This window comes from Bubalus kerabau, chromosome 17, assembly GCF_029407905.1.
Source record: "Bubalus kerabau isolate K-KA32 ecotype Philippines breed swamp buffalo chromosome 17, PCC_UOA_SB_1v2, whole genome shotgun sequence".
NCBI classification, from domain to species: domain Eukaryota; kingdom Metazoa; phylum Chordata; class Mammalia; order Artiodactyla; family Bovidae; genus Bubalus; species Bubalus kerabau.
The window spans coordinates 53,011,175-53,023,263 of record NC_073640.1 but is presented as its reverse complement, the minus strand read 5'-3'; the positions used below and the strand labels follow the sequence as shown (position 1 = coordinate 53,023,263).

Below are 12,089 nucleotides of genomic sequence, written 5' to 3'. Positions count from 1 at the left end.
ACAGATGTGAACAGGCAACACAAAGAAGAAAAAATGAGCACAGGAAATGATGCCCAATCTAATCATTGGGATAATACATATGAAAACAAGGTATTCTTTTCTATTTATCAGATTGGCAAAATTGTGAAAGATGGATAATATCTAGTGTTGGCAAAAATATAGGGAGACGGACACACTCAGCCTCTGTCAGTGGTGGTGTAAATTAGTAAGAGCCTTTTTGGAAGGCAGTTTGGCAGGTATTATCAAAATGCAGTACGTGTCAAAATGCTTTGACCAGCACTTGCACTTCCAGGAATGTATTTAAAGAAACAGTGGCATGTATGCACAAAGATGTTCGTCCAAGGATTTTCATCATAGAAGAGATGTTTGTCCAGAGATCTCATCATGGGGACTTCCCTGGTGGTCCAGTGGTTAAGAATCTACCTTGCAAGGTAGCAGACATGGTTCAGTCCCTGATTGGGGAACTAAGATCCCAAGTGCAACTAAGTCCTCATGCCACCACTAGACAGCCCTTGAGCCGAAAGAAGAGATCCCACATGGTGTAACAAAGATCCCACGTGACACAATTAAGACCCAACACAGCCAAATAAATAAATAAAGATCTCATCAGAGCAGAGTTTATAATGGGGGAAAAAATGGGAAAACTAACCTCCATGTCCATCAAGAGTGAAATGATTAAACAAATCCACATCAATATGGAATAATATCCAAGACTTACTGTTAAGAGGGAAAAAAATTAGAACATACTTATGAATAGATATTTGTACTTATGAATAGATACTTGCAGTGAATTGCACATGCATAAAACTTCCCTGGAATAAAGAAGAAATTAATCACAGATGGTACCTACTGGGGGCATGAGAATTTAGTGAATGGGGACAGGGATGAAGGAGAGATTTTTCACAAAGGATTTTTTAATACAGTTTTTGATGTCTGAATCATTATATTTATTTATTCAAGAATTTCAATTAGGACTTCTCTGGTGGTCCAGTGGTTAAGAATCTGCCTGCCAATGCAGGGGACATGGGTTTGACTCCACATCCTGAGGGGCAATGAAGCCCATGCGTCACAAGTACTGAGCCATGTGCTGCAACTGCTGAAGCCAGAGCCCCTTAGAACCCATGCTCTGCAACAGGAATAGCACCCCCCGCCCCCCGCCCCACTCACAGTAATGAAAATCCAGTGCAGCCAATAAATAAATTAATTAAAAAAGAATTGAAGCATGAAGAAATTAAAACCATTAATAATCCATGTAGGTACCTCTATTAACACATAAAGAGAGGTCTAGAAGGATGCATACCAAATAATAATTGAAGTTCTCTTTGGAGTGTGGGATCCAGAGGCAAGTTGAAGGGAGACTTTATGTTTTACTACAGATCTCTAAGATAACAGTAGCTTTTAACAAAAGAATATATTTATGTATTACTTGTGTGATTCTAAACAGATGGGGGAAATATAGAAAACAAAATAACAGGAATGAAATTAAGTGGTAACAGATTAAAGCAAAAGACTGCAACCCAAAGCTGGAATATTAAGAACAAAGTCAAGACTTTTGTTGCAAGGTTCTGAAGTGCAGAGCCCGTTGCTTTTGCCTGCCCAAAATTGGTCCTTTCTTTCCTAGCACCTCAAATCCCACTCTCAGATCCTGAACTTCTTGTTGTGTAGTAGCTAACTCCAGCCCAACTCTTTGTGACCCCAAGGACGGTAGCCCTCCAGGCTCCTCTGTCCCATGGAATTTCCCAGGCAAGAATACTGGAGTGGGCTGCCATTTCCTTCTCCAGGGGATCTTCCCTACCCAGGGATCAAACCTGCATCTCTTAGTTCTCTGGCATTGGCAGGCAGATTCTTTACTGCTGAGCCACCAGAGAAACTGCGTTTTTTGAGCGGTCTTCTACTGAAACCTAGAGGGCCAAAGAGGGCCACATGATCCAAACCTGGCCAATCAAAACACAGAAACCACTGTGGCCACAAGGATTGATCAAGGATGGTCTTATTACATAAGCTGGGCCAATGAAAACTCTTTCAGCTTCCTGAGGGGCTGATGAAACCCATCAGTCCAAGAATGGCCATGTGACTCAGGCCTGGCCAAGAAGAACACTGAATCACCCTGGCCACAAGGATTGGGTAAGAGATGGCATGTGACCTAAGATCAGCTAATGAAAACTCTTCACACTTTTTCTGGAAAAGCATGTGAGCTGAAAAGGGGTGGTCTCCTTCTCAACCTGTTTCTAAAGCTGGAAGAACACAGGCCTGGGATAATAGGGACAATTTTGCCACCAAGAGAGAACAGGTTCCCCAATGATAAGGCCAACACAGAGGAAAGCAGGGTGCAGAAACAAAGAGAAACTTCAAAGGACAGAATTTGTGGGGCCCATCCAGCCATGCCCCAAGCTCCTACCCCAAGCTCCCACCCCTGGTTCTTCCAGCTATATGAGCCAACAACTTCCAGCTCCTTTTAGCCTAAGTCCTAGGAACTGCATCTCAAAGAGTCTCAGTTGATACAGTTCACAATCTGTAGGAGTCAGAAAAATGGATAAAATGACAAATCAAAGTCATGTCCAATGGAAATTTTTTAGACACACGAGTGGTAGAAATCAAAGAAAAATGAAATAGTCATTCCCCAAACTTTTTTATTAAGAAAATCATTGCAGTGATATGTAGAAAATAAAAACACATTAGAATTGAGGACACTTGTGAATATAGTCTGAAATATTAAGATTGTAAGTTCCAGTTCCCCATGAAATGAAAACCCCTTCATCCCTCTGGAGCAAGTGGCCATGTGGCCTGAGATGGAATTATTCCAGGGACTGCTCTGTTTCTACTTCTAGAAAAATGCCAAGTATTTCAAACACCTATTTAATATGTAACCTTTCTTATAAACATGGGCAAAGGATACAGAAGTACCTGGTCATTAAACATGTGAAAAGATGTTCAGGCTCCTTAAGTGTCTTATCGTTTAGTCACTCAATCGTGTATGACTCTTTGCCACCCCAAGGACTATAGCCCACCAGGCTCCTCTGTCCATGGAATTTTCCAGGCAAGAATAGCGGAGTGGGTTGCCGTTTCCTTCACCAGGGGATCTTCCCGACCCAGGGATTGAACCTGTGTCTCCTGCATTGGCAGGAGGATTCTTTACCACTGAGCCACCTAGGAAGTCCCCCCTTCAATGTTTAGGAAAATGCAAATTAACATAACACAAACCAATTATCTTTTGATTCTCAGGTTAGCAGAGATAAAAGGCTTGCTAACAGCTGTTGAAGGTGGCCACGTGGGGAGACGGATGGCTGTCACTCTGCAAGTGTGTCCACTGCCTTTTTAGGAGGCTATTTGGTAATATTTATCAAAATGTTTAGAGAATTCACTGGAGGTCCAATGGTTAGGACTCTTCGTTTTCACTGTAGAAGGCATAGGTTGGGGAACTAAGATCTTGTAAGCTGCGTGGCCAAAAAAAAGGGAAAGAAGCAAAGAAATGAGGGGAAAAGTTTAATGCATAAATCTTCTGGTACCAAAATTTTACTTTGAGAATTATTTTCTAATATATATTTCTTATAATACACTATAAATATACATATATAAGAAAAGAATATATATTTATATACATATATAATATAAACGTGTATATATAAAACCATCCATCTCCCCACATGGCCACCATCATTAGGTATTTGCAAGCTTTTTATCTCTGCTAATCTGAGGAGTGAGAGATACTGTATTGTAGTTATTTTAATTTGCATTTTCCTAAACACTGAAGGGGGGCTGCCCAGGTGGTTCAGTGGTAAATATGTACATCTTTATCTGGCTGTGCTGTGTCTCACTTGCAGCATGCGAGATCTTTACTTTTTGGCATGTAGGATCTTTAGTTGTGGCATGCAGGATCTAGCTCCCTGAGCAGGGACTGAGCCCAGGCGCCCTGCATTGGGAGCATGGAGTCTTAGCCACTGGACCACCAGGGAAGTCCCGAGGATTAATTCTAAAATATTTGTACACAGGCTTAAATACACACAGACAGGGATGTCCGTTGTGACATTATTTATACTAGCAGAAGTTCAGAAACGGCCTTAAAGGTTTCTCAACAGAAGGCTGGTCAATGACATTGTCAAACTATCCCCTGGAGTATCATGCAACAGTTTAAAAGGACTGGGTATGTCCTACAAGGAGGGACGCCTAGGGTGTTCGGCCAAGGGAAAAGGCAAGCTTCACTGTGGTCTGTATGTCATGTGTACGTGTGGGAGTATGCATGGAATATTTCTAGAAGGATAGAGAAGAAACAGTTGAGAGCACTTACACCCCTGGGGAGGGGGACTTGCATGTGGAGGAGAAAGGTTTTTTACTTTTCACATCATACCCTTCCGTTTGAACTTCTTACCACAACAGCAATAATGGGTAACACAACCATGTTTGCTCTCAGCACTTGACAAGAATGAATTAAGTTAATCCTCACAACAGCCCATGAGGTCAGGGAAGATGGGGATGTTCGTATTGCTCACAGCTGGAGCCCAGCTCCTGGCTCCATGCCTGGCACAAAGTAAGTCTCCATAAATGTGTGTTGCTTTTGTTTGTTGGATTGGTCACCATGTTCTTCTCCTTCTCTTGGTATTAAAGGTTAACATTAAAAAAAAAATTAAACCAGCTTGAAATGTTACAACCAAAGGAATGACATGGATGACTCTTGAAAACTTCAAGTGAAAAGCCAGAAAACAAAGAGAGCCATATATTGTATGATTCCATTTATACGAACTGTCTAAAATGGGCAAATGTGTAGAGAGAGAAAGCAGACTAGTAGAGAGAGTGAGTAAGGATGGGGTTTCTCGTTGTGTGCTCAATCGCTTGGTCATGTCCAACTCTTTTGTGACTCTATGGACTGTAGCCCACCAGGCTCCTCTGTCCCTGGGATTTCCCAAGCAAGAATACTGGAGTGGGTTGCCATTTCCTCCTCCAGGGGACCTTCCCGACCCAAGGATCCATCCCGCATCTCGAGTCTCCTGCATTGGCAGGCAGATTTATGCCACTGAGCCACCTGGGAAGCCCCGCAGGGTTTCTCCTCAGGGTGATGAAACTGTGTTGGAATTAATGGTGAGAGTTGCTCGACTTTGCAAATACACTAACAACCACTGAACTATACACTTTTAAAAAGTGCATTTTGTGGTATGGAATATCTCATTTTTAAAAAGACATTCAAATTCAAGGTAAAAACCAAACCAAATCAACAAAACACAGAGGCACCTATTTACAAAAGAACCTTAGGTGCTTTGCCACCTGGTGACACGCAAACCCAGATTCCCCATAACAACCTGATTGCTGCTCAGACCCACCTGCTGCCTTGAAAGTGAAAGTGACAGTCACTCAGTCGTGTCTGACTCTTTGCGACCACATGGACTATACAGTCCATGGAATTCTCCAGGCCTGAATACTGGAGTGGGTAGTCTTTCCCTTCTCCAGGGGATCTTCCCAACCCAGGGATCGAACTCAGGTCTCCCGGATTGCAGGAGGATTCTTCACCAGCTGAGCCACAAGGGAAGTCCTCTTGGACTTCCCACTGGAGTGGGTAGCCTATCCCTTCTCCAATGGGTCTTTCCGACCCAGGAATCAAACCCGAATCTCCTGCATTGCAGGCAGATTCTTGACCAACAGAGCTATCAGGGAAGCCCTACCTGCTGCCTTCCCGTACTCCAAATGGGGAAACTGAGACTCAGAGAAGATCAGTGCCTGGTCTAGAGTGAAAACTTCCAGGACCAGAATTTGAAGCCAGGGCCAGGTGACCACAAAACCCTCATGGCTCTCGGTCACTCTCCTTCGCTGCAATCCGGGATGATGAGGTCCAGAAAGGCGGGGTTAGTCACCTGCAGTCACACAGTATTAGAATGGGGGTTCAAACCCTGGACGGTGTGGCTCCTGACTCTGGGCCATGCTGAGCTAGATGAAGAAATGTGGGACAAAGTCTGAAAAGGGGCAAAGAGGGTGTTTTCTTTCTTTTTTCAATTAATTTATTTTAATTGGAGGATAATTACAATATTGTGATGTTTTTTGCCAGACATCAACATGAATCAGCCACAGGTATACATATGTCTGTCCCCCCCCCCCACCCCCCGATCCTAAACCCTCCTCCCACCTCCCTCCCCACCCTATCCCTCTCGGTTAAAGAGGGTGTTTCCTTGGCCAGAGTGTTTTCTGGCTCAGGGTGGGGTGGGTAAGGAGTCTCTGGGGACTCAGCCCAGCAGCTGCAAAGCTTCCAGTGCCTTTTCCCCTGGCTGGTCCCCCTCAGATGGCAGGAGACCAGCTCCCCCCTTCCCTCCTGGAGCGAGAGCCCGAGGCTGAGCCAGACCAGCTGGCCTGGCCCCTGGGGACTGGGAAAGCAGGGGCTTGGGACTCCACCATATGGCCCCTCAGTTGGGAAGGACAGTTGGAGGAGGCCCCAAAGGAGGACTGGGGGGAGGGTGTCGTGTGGCCTTAACCTGGGAACTGGAGTTCCAGAAAGGCTGCTGCAGAGGCTGGGATGGAGGGACACGGAAGGACGCGAGGAGGACGCAGGGAGGAGGAGAGGTCAAGGGAGAGGGGCAGAGAAGGGGAACGGAAGTGAAGAGAGAGCAAGATGGAGATGCAGAGAAAGACAGGTGAGAAAGAGACAGAGGAGAAGGGAAAAAACTAAGAGAAACGGAGACAAGGAGGAACTGAGGGAGCAAGGCTGGGAGACAGGCCCAGAGCGAGGCAGAAAGGGGAGACAGAACTCACGTATCCACGCCCCTCGGACTCGGGGGCCCTACCTCCCCCAGCCCAGCCGGATCGGGTGCCCTGAGGGGTGGGGCAGCCGGGAAATGTGCCCCATTGGACCGCCCCCCTCCCTCCTGCACAAGCCCAGTGTCTGGGATCTCAGGCGGGATCCCTGCTGACCGCTGGGGCCACGGGAGTTCCCTCCCCCAGGGGCAGCTCCTGAGGCCCAGCTGGACTCCGTCTGGGGGCCTCGACCCACTGAGTCACTCCCCGCCTCGGGCGCCCTCTGCTGGAGAAAGGGCCCAGGAGTCCCGCGCTGGAGCCTGCTCATCGCCATGTGACCCTCCCAGCCAGGCCCTCATCCCCGCCAGATCTGTTTCTCCCTTAAACGATGGGGACCCCACATCACGCTCTCTAGGGTGTGGGGGGCTGAACCTGCCGCCCTGTGAACCCACCGCCCTGTGGAGGGTCAAGCCAAGTCCTCACTTGTCCAGGGCAGGGGGCCCCAAACCCGGGGCCCCAAACCCTCCCTCTGAAACCTAAATGGCCAGAAAGGGAGACGGGTGTGCTCGAGGGTGTCAGTTGCCCCTTCTAATTGCAAATGCAAATCCCACAGTGAGAAATGCTTCCCATCCCCCAGACTGGGGAAAAATCTAGAAAGTCTGACAACACCAAGTGCTGGCAAGTATGGCTGGGAAAAGGAGTTCTCGTTTAATGCATCAAACGGCATCAGGACTTAGGCAAGCTATCTGTCACAACCGGGTGAACTGCAAATGCCCCTAACTTCTCACACTATATTAATGTTTCATATAGTACGTCCCCATCCAAAGACATTATTTTTCTAACTGAATTTTCTTTTTTGGATGTACTGCCGGGCTTGTGAGATCTTAGTTCCCCGACCAGGGATTGAACCCAGGCCCTCGGCAATGACAGCCTGGAATCCTAGCTCCTGGACCACCAGGAAGTAACCCCCGCTCGCTGGACCCCTGCCAAATACATTTTTAAAAAGCTACATGGATGGGGGAGGGGGGAAATGCCAAAATGGACTATAATCAGAAACAAATGAAACAACTATTTCACATAGTCAACATCATCTATGGAAGACAGAGAAATAACCCAACTTTCTAACACAGTACAGTAATGATGTACCCTTTGGTTGGAGACAATTAAAAATTTAAAACCTGTAAACAAGTATTGTCTCTTATATTTGCTGGGTCAGCAATTCTGAAACTACATCATTTTTTAATCTGTACATTGTTCACATGAAGTTGCTAATATTATTATGTCCATTTTACTGAAGAAGAAACTGATGCACAGAGAAATAACGCCAGATCACGCACTTAATAAATCACAGAGCTGGGCTTGACCCCAGGCAGCCAGATTCCAGTATACACGGCCTTGACCTTGGCATGTACTGCCTCTCATAGCCCTGTTGTCACCGAGTGGCTTAGTATTAGGGTCCTCTCCATTGGACAGAAGAGGCACCAGAGGCTCAGACCAGAGGTCAAGCCATGCACCTAACATCATACACCTAGTGAGTGGCAGAGCTCTGACTCAAACCCATACCGCCGAGTGCTGAGTCTGTGCTTTTATCCACTGCAATAAGCTGCTGGAAAGAGTTAGCCAACATTGTAAGACAATGAATAATCCTAGCTGTAGTTGTTACTGTGCTGGAGGTCTTGGTTTGCCCCTCCTGACCACAGTCTAAGCTTCTCCATCCTGCTCTGTGCCCTGGGTGGGTGGTGCCCTGTAAGGATCACAGCAATTGGCTCCCCTGCCTTCTGGCTTCCAGCTGGGCTGGGCTTAGGACCAGATACGTAATTTGCAGGGCCCAGTGAAAAATTAAAATGCAGGTCCTTTGATTCACATGTTAAGAATTTCAAAATCAGTAGAGGTTAAGATTCTGTGCTTCCACTGCAAGGGGCGAGGCTTCGATCCCTGGTCGGGGAACTAAGATCTGACATGCCCTGCAGCATGGCCAAAAAAAGAAAAAAATGAATTTCAAAACTAAGGGGCGGGGGGTAGATGTATTATTTCCCAGCTCCTCCCTGCAGCAGCAGCCATTTTGTGTGTGTTTTTTATTTTTTATTTTTTTGTAGTCATTCATATATATATATAATATATATATAAAATTTTATTGATCTTTATTTTCGGCTGTGCCAGGTTTTCACTGCTATATGGGCTTTTCTATAGTTGTGGTGAGCAGGGGCTATTCTCTAGGTGGGTGCACAGGCTTCAGTAGTCGCAGCTCCTGGGCTCCAGAGCACAGGATCAACAGTTGTGGCACACAGGCTGAGCTGCTCCTCAGCACGTGGAATCTTCCTGGATCAGGGATCGAACCTGTGCCACCTGGGAAGCCCCTGTAGCCATTCTTGACTAAGGGCCCCTGCTCTTGTCTGGAGACTCCATGCCCCCCTCTCCCTCCCCCCTAGAAGTGAAGGCTCCCTGCTGCTGGCCTCAGCGGAGTGTGCCTTCTGTTTCCGGTTGGGACCCCGACAGTCACAGATCCCCATTTGTTGGGAACTCACCACACCCTGGTGCACAACTTTCACTTGGGGCCCTGGGAGGCCTGTGTTAAGGCAGAGATGGGATGACAGGCTCAGAGCAGGACTACACTTAGGCTGGGATTTGAACCCAGGCCTACCTGCCTCCCCTGCCCAAATGTTCATCGCTTGGCCCCTGGCTGCTTGTGCTTCTTGCTCTCTCTTCTGTCTGACCATCCAGGCCACCACTTGTCTCTGCTAGTACTCTGGGAGATCTCAGAGCAGACCTGAGGCCAGGCCATCGCCGCCTGCCCACTGCCTACCCAGCCAACACTGTGTGGACCTCAGGTAGTGATGGATTTTTCAGAGACCAGTGAGGGGGTCACCCCCCCACTGTGGTCTGGGAGTATCGAGGGAGGAAGGCGACTGGGAACTAAATGTGGCCCTGAATGGCCACTGTGTGGCTGTGTGACTGTGGGAGAGCCACAGACCTTTCCTGTGCTGTGGTCTCCTCACATGTCCAGTGAGGATGGCCACGGCCCCTCCTTGTAGGGCTGCTGGAGAGGAGGGATGGGTTATCTGTGGTGGGCACAGAGCGCAGATCAGTGGTTCTCAAAGTGTGGTCTGGGAACTCTTGGGGATTCCCAAGATCTTTTCAAGGCGTCTGCAAGGTTTCAACTATTTTAAAAAAATATTTGTTTATTTGGCTGCACCAGGTCTTAGTCGCGACACGTGGGATCTTCAGTCTTCATTACGGCACGCAGAATCTCTAATTGTGGCATGCAAACTCTTAGTTACAGCATGTGGGATCTAGTTCCCTGACCAGGGATGGAACCCAGGCCCCCTGCATTGGGAGCATGAAGTCTTAGCCACTGGACCACCAGGGAAGTCCCTAGGTTACAACTATTATTTTTTTAAAAAATACTTAAGGTGTTATTTGCCTCTCTCATTCTCTCCCAGGTGCACAGCAGGGTTCTGCAGGGACTGTAGGGCCTGTGCTATTGGAAGAGATGGAATGCAGAAGCAGTGAGAATCCAGTACTTTTTTCATGGCATGCAAGATCTTAGTTCTCCACCCAGGGATCAAACCTATGCCCCCTGCAGTGGAAGCAGAGAGCCACTGGACCGCCAGAGAAGTCCCTCCAGTGCTCTTTTAAGCCAGGCATGAAAGGAGGCTGTAACACTGAGAATGAAGCCACCCTTCTGCCTCCACTGTTTTAGAAATTATAGCTATTCTTCGAAAAAGAATGCTTTGGGGATAATATGTGATTGACTGATTCCTTACTGTTGTTTTAAAACAAACCAATCATTTAAATATGTCTCAGTCTTAGGGACTTAGCTCAGCTGGTAAAGAACCTGCCTGCAATGCAGGAGACCCTGATTTGATTCCTGGGTCAGGAAGATCTCCTGGAGAAGGGAACAGTTACCCACTCCAGTATTCTGGCCTGAAGAATTCCATGGACAGAGGAGCCTGGCAGGCGACAGTCCATGGGGTTGCAAAGAGTTGGACATGACTGAGTGACTTTCACTTTCACTGGTGGTCCAGTAACTAAGATTCTGTGTTCCCAATGCAGGGGGCCCAGGTTTGATCCCTGTTCAGGGAACTAGATTCCATATGTTACAACTAAGAGCCTGCATGCCACAACTAAAGATGCTGCCTGCTGCAACTAACACCTGTACAGCCAAATAAATTAAAATATTTTTTAAAAATATGTCTCAGTTTTAATTTTTAATATAGTAAACATCAGCAGATAAAATCCACACAAACCAGTTCTTTGGGATTCTCAGGGATTTGTAAGAGATCCTGGAGATTTGTAAGGGATCCTAGAGACGAGACAGTTGAGAACCACTGGGGTAGAGAAAGCGGTAACGACCCTGGCATCTCATGCAGGTCTGTGTTTCTCTTTGCTCCTTTGCCCATCTCTCCAGAATGGGAGCCTCACAGGGGCTGCAATTTTCCATCTGTTTTGCTTACTGCTGTATTCTAGAAAAGTGCCTGGCGTGCTGACATAACTGCTCAATAAAGATTCGCTGCATAGATAACTGAATAAATACTAACCGGTGACATGGATTTTTATTATCAGCTGACTTTTTTTTTTGCCAGACACCGTGTCAAGCACTCTAGATGCATAATTATGCAGGAGCAGTGAAGAGGTGAGGGACCTGGATTTGAATCCAGGCTCGGCCACTTGCTCCCCTGGGCCATACGTTCACCCCCCAGAGCCTCAGGCATAGTTCCTAAGATGTATGGCCAGGAGTTGTCACACCTTGAGAGGTGAGACAGACTCAACACCCACATTCAAACCTTCAGTCAGCACATCAGTCAGATACTGAGCATCCACTGGCTGCCGGGCTAGAAGCAGAGATAAAGCAGACGTGGTCTGTCTTCTAAGAGCCCCTGCTTTGTGATGGAGACGCTGACTGGCTGTGTGTCCCTGGGCCAGGCATTCTACCTTCTGTCTCAGTTTCCTTGTTGGTCAAATGGCAGATAATAATAGTACTGCTCTTTCAGGATTGCTGGCGGGAGTCAGTAAGAGCTGAGCAAAGAGGCTTCCTCAGTAGGAAGCACTCCATGAATGCCATTTCTTCTTGTTGTTGTTTGCTTGCCACGTGGCACGGCATGAATGATCTTAGTTTCATGACCAGGGATCAAACCCATGCCCTCTGCATTGGGAGCACGGAGCTGTAACCACTGGACCACCAGGCAAGTCCCATGAATACTGTTATTGTTCTGTGTAAAGCCATCCCCCGACCCCTGGGCCTTGGTTTCTCTATCCAGGGAAACAGATGTCAGGGTTCTGAGAAACCCTCAGTGTGCTTGTTATCTACCTTCTTGGCTCTAAATCTTTCTTCTCCCTTTCCTCTCCTGCCCTAGGGGCGGCGGCTGCTTCCGGTAACT

General features: G+C 47.2%; 1 protein-coding gene across 1 annotated transcript in view; it reads right to left on the bottom strand.

Annotated features, from left to right (window-relative positions):
• Positions 1-12,089, bottom strand: part of SPTBN4 (spectrin beta, non-erythrocytic 4) — a 77,228-nt gene that overhangs the window by 20,305 nt on the left and 44,834 nt on the right. The window lies entirely within an intron of this gene.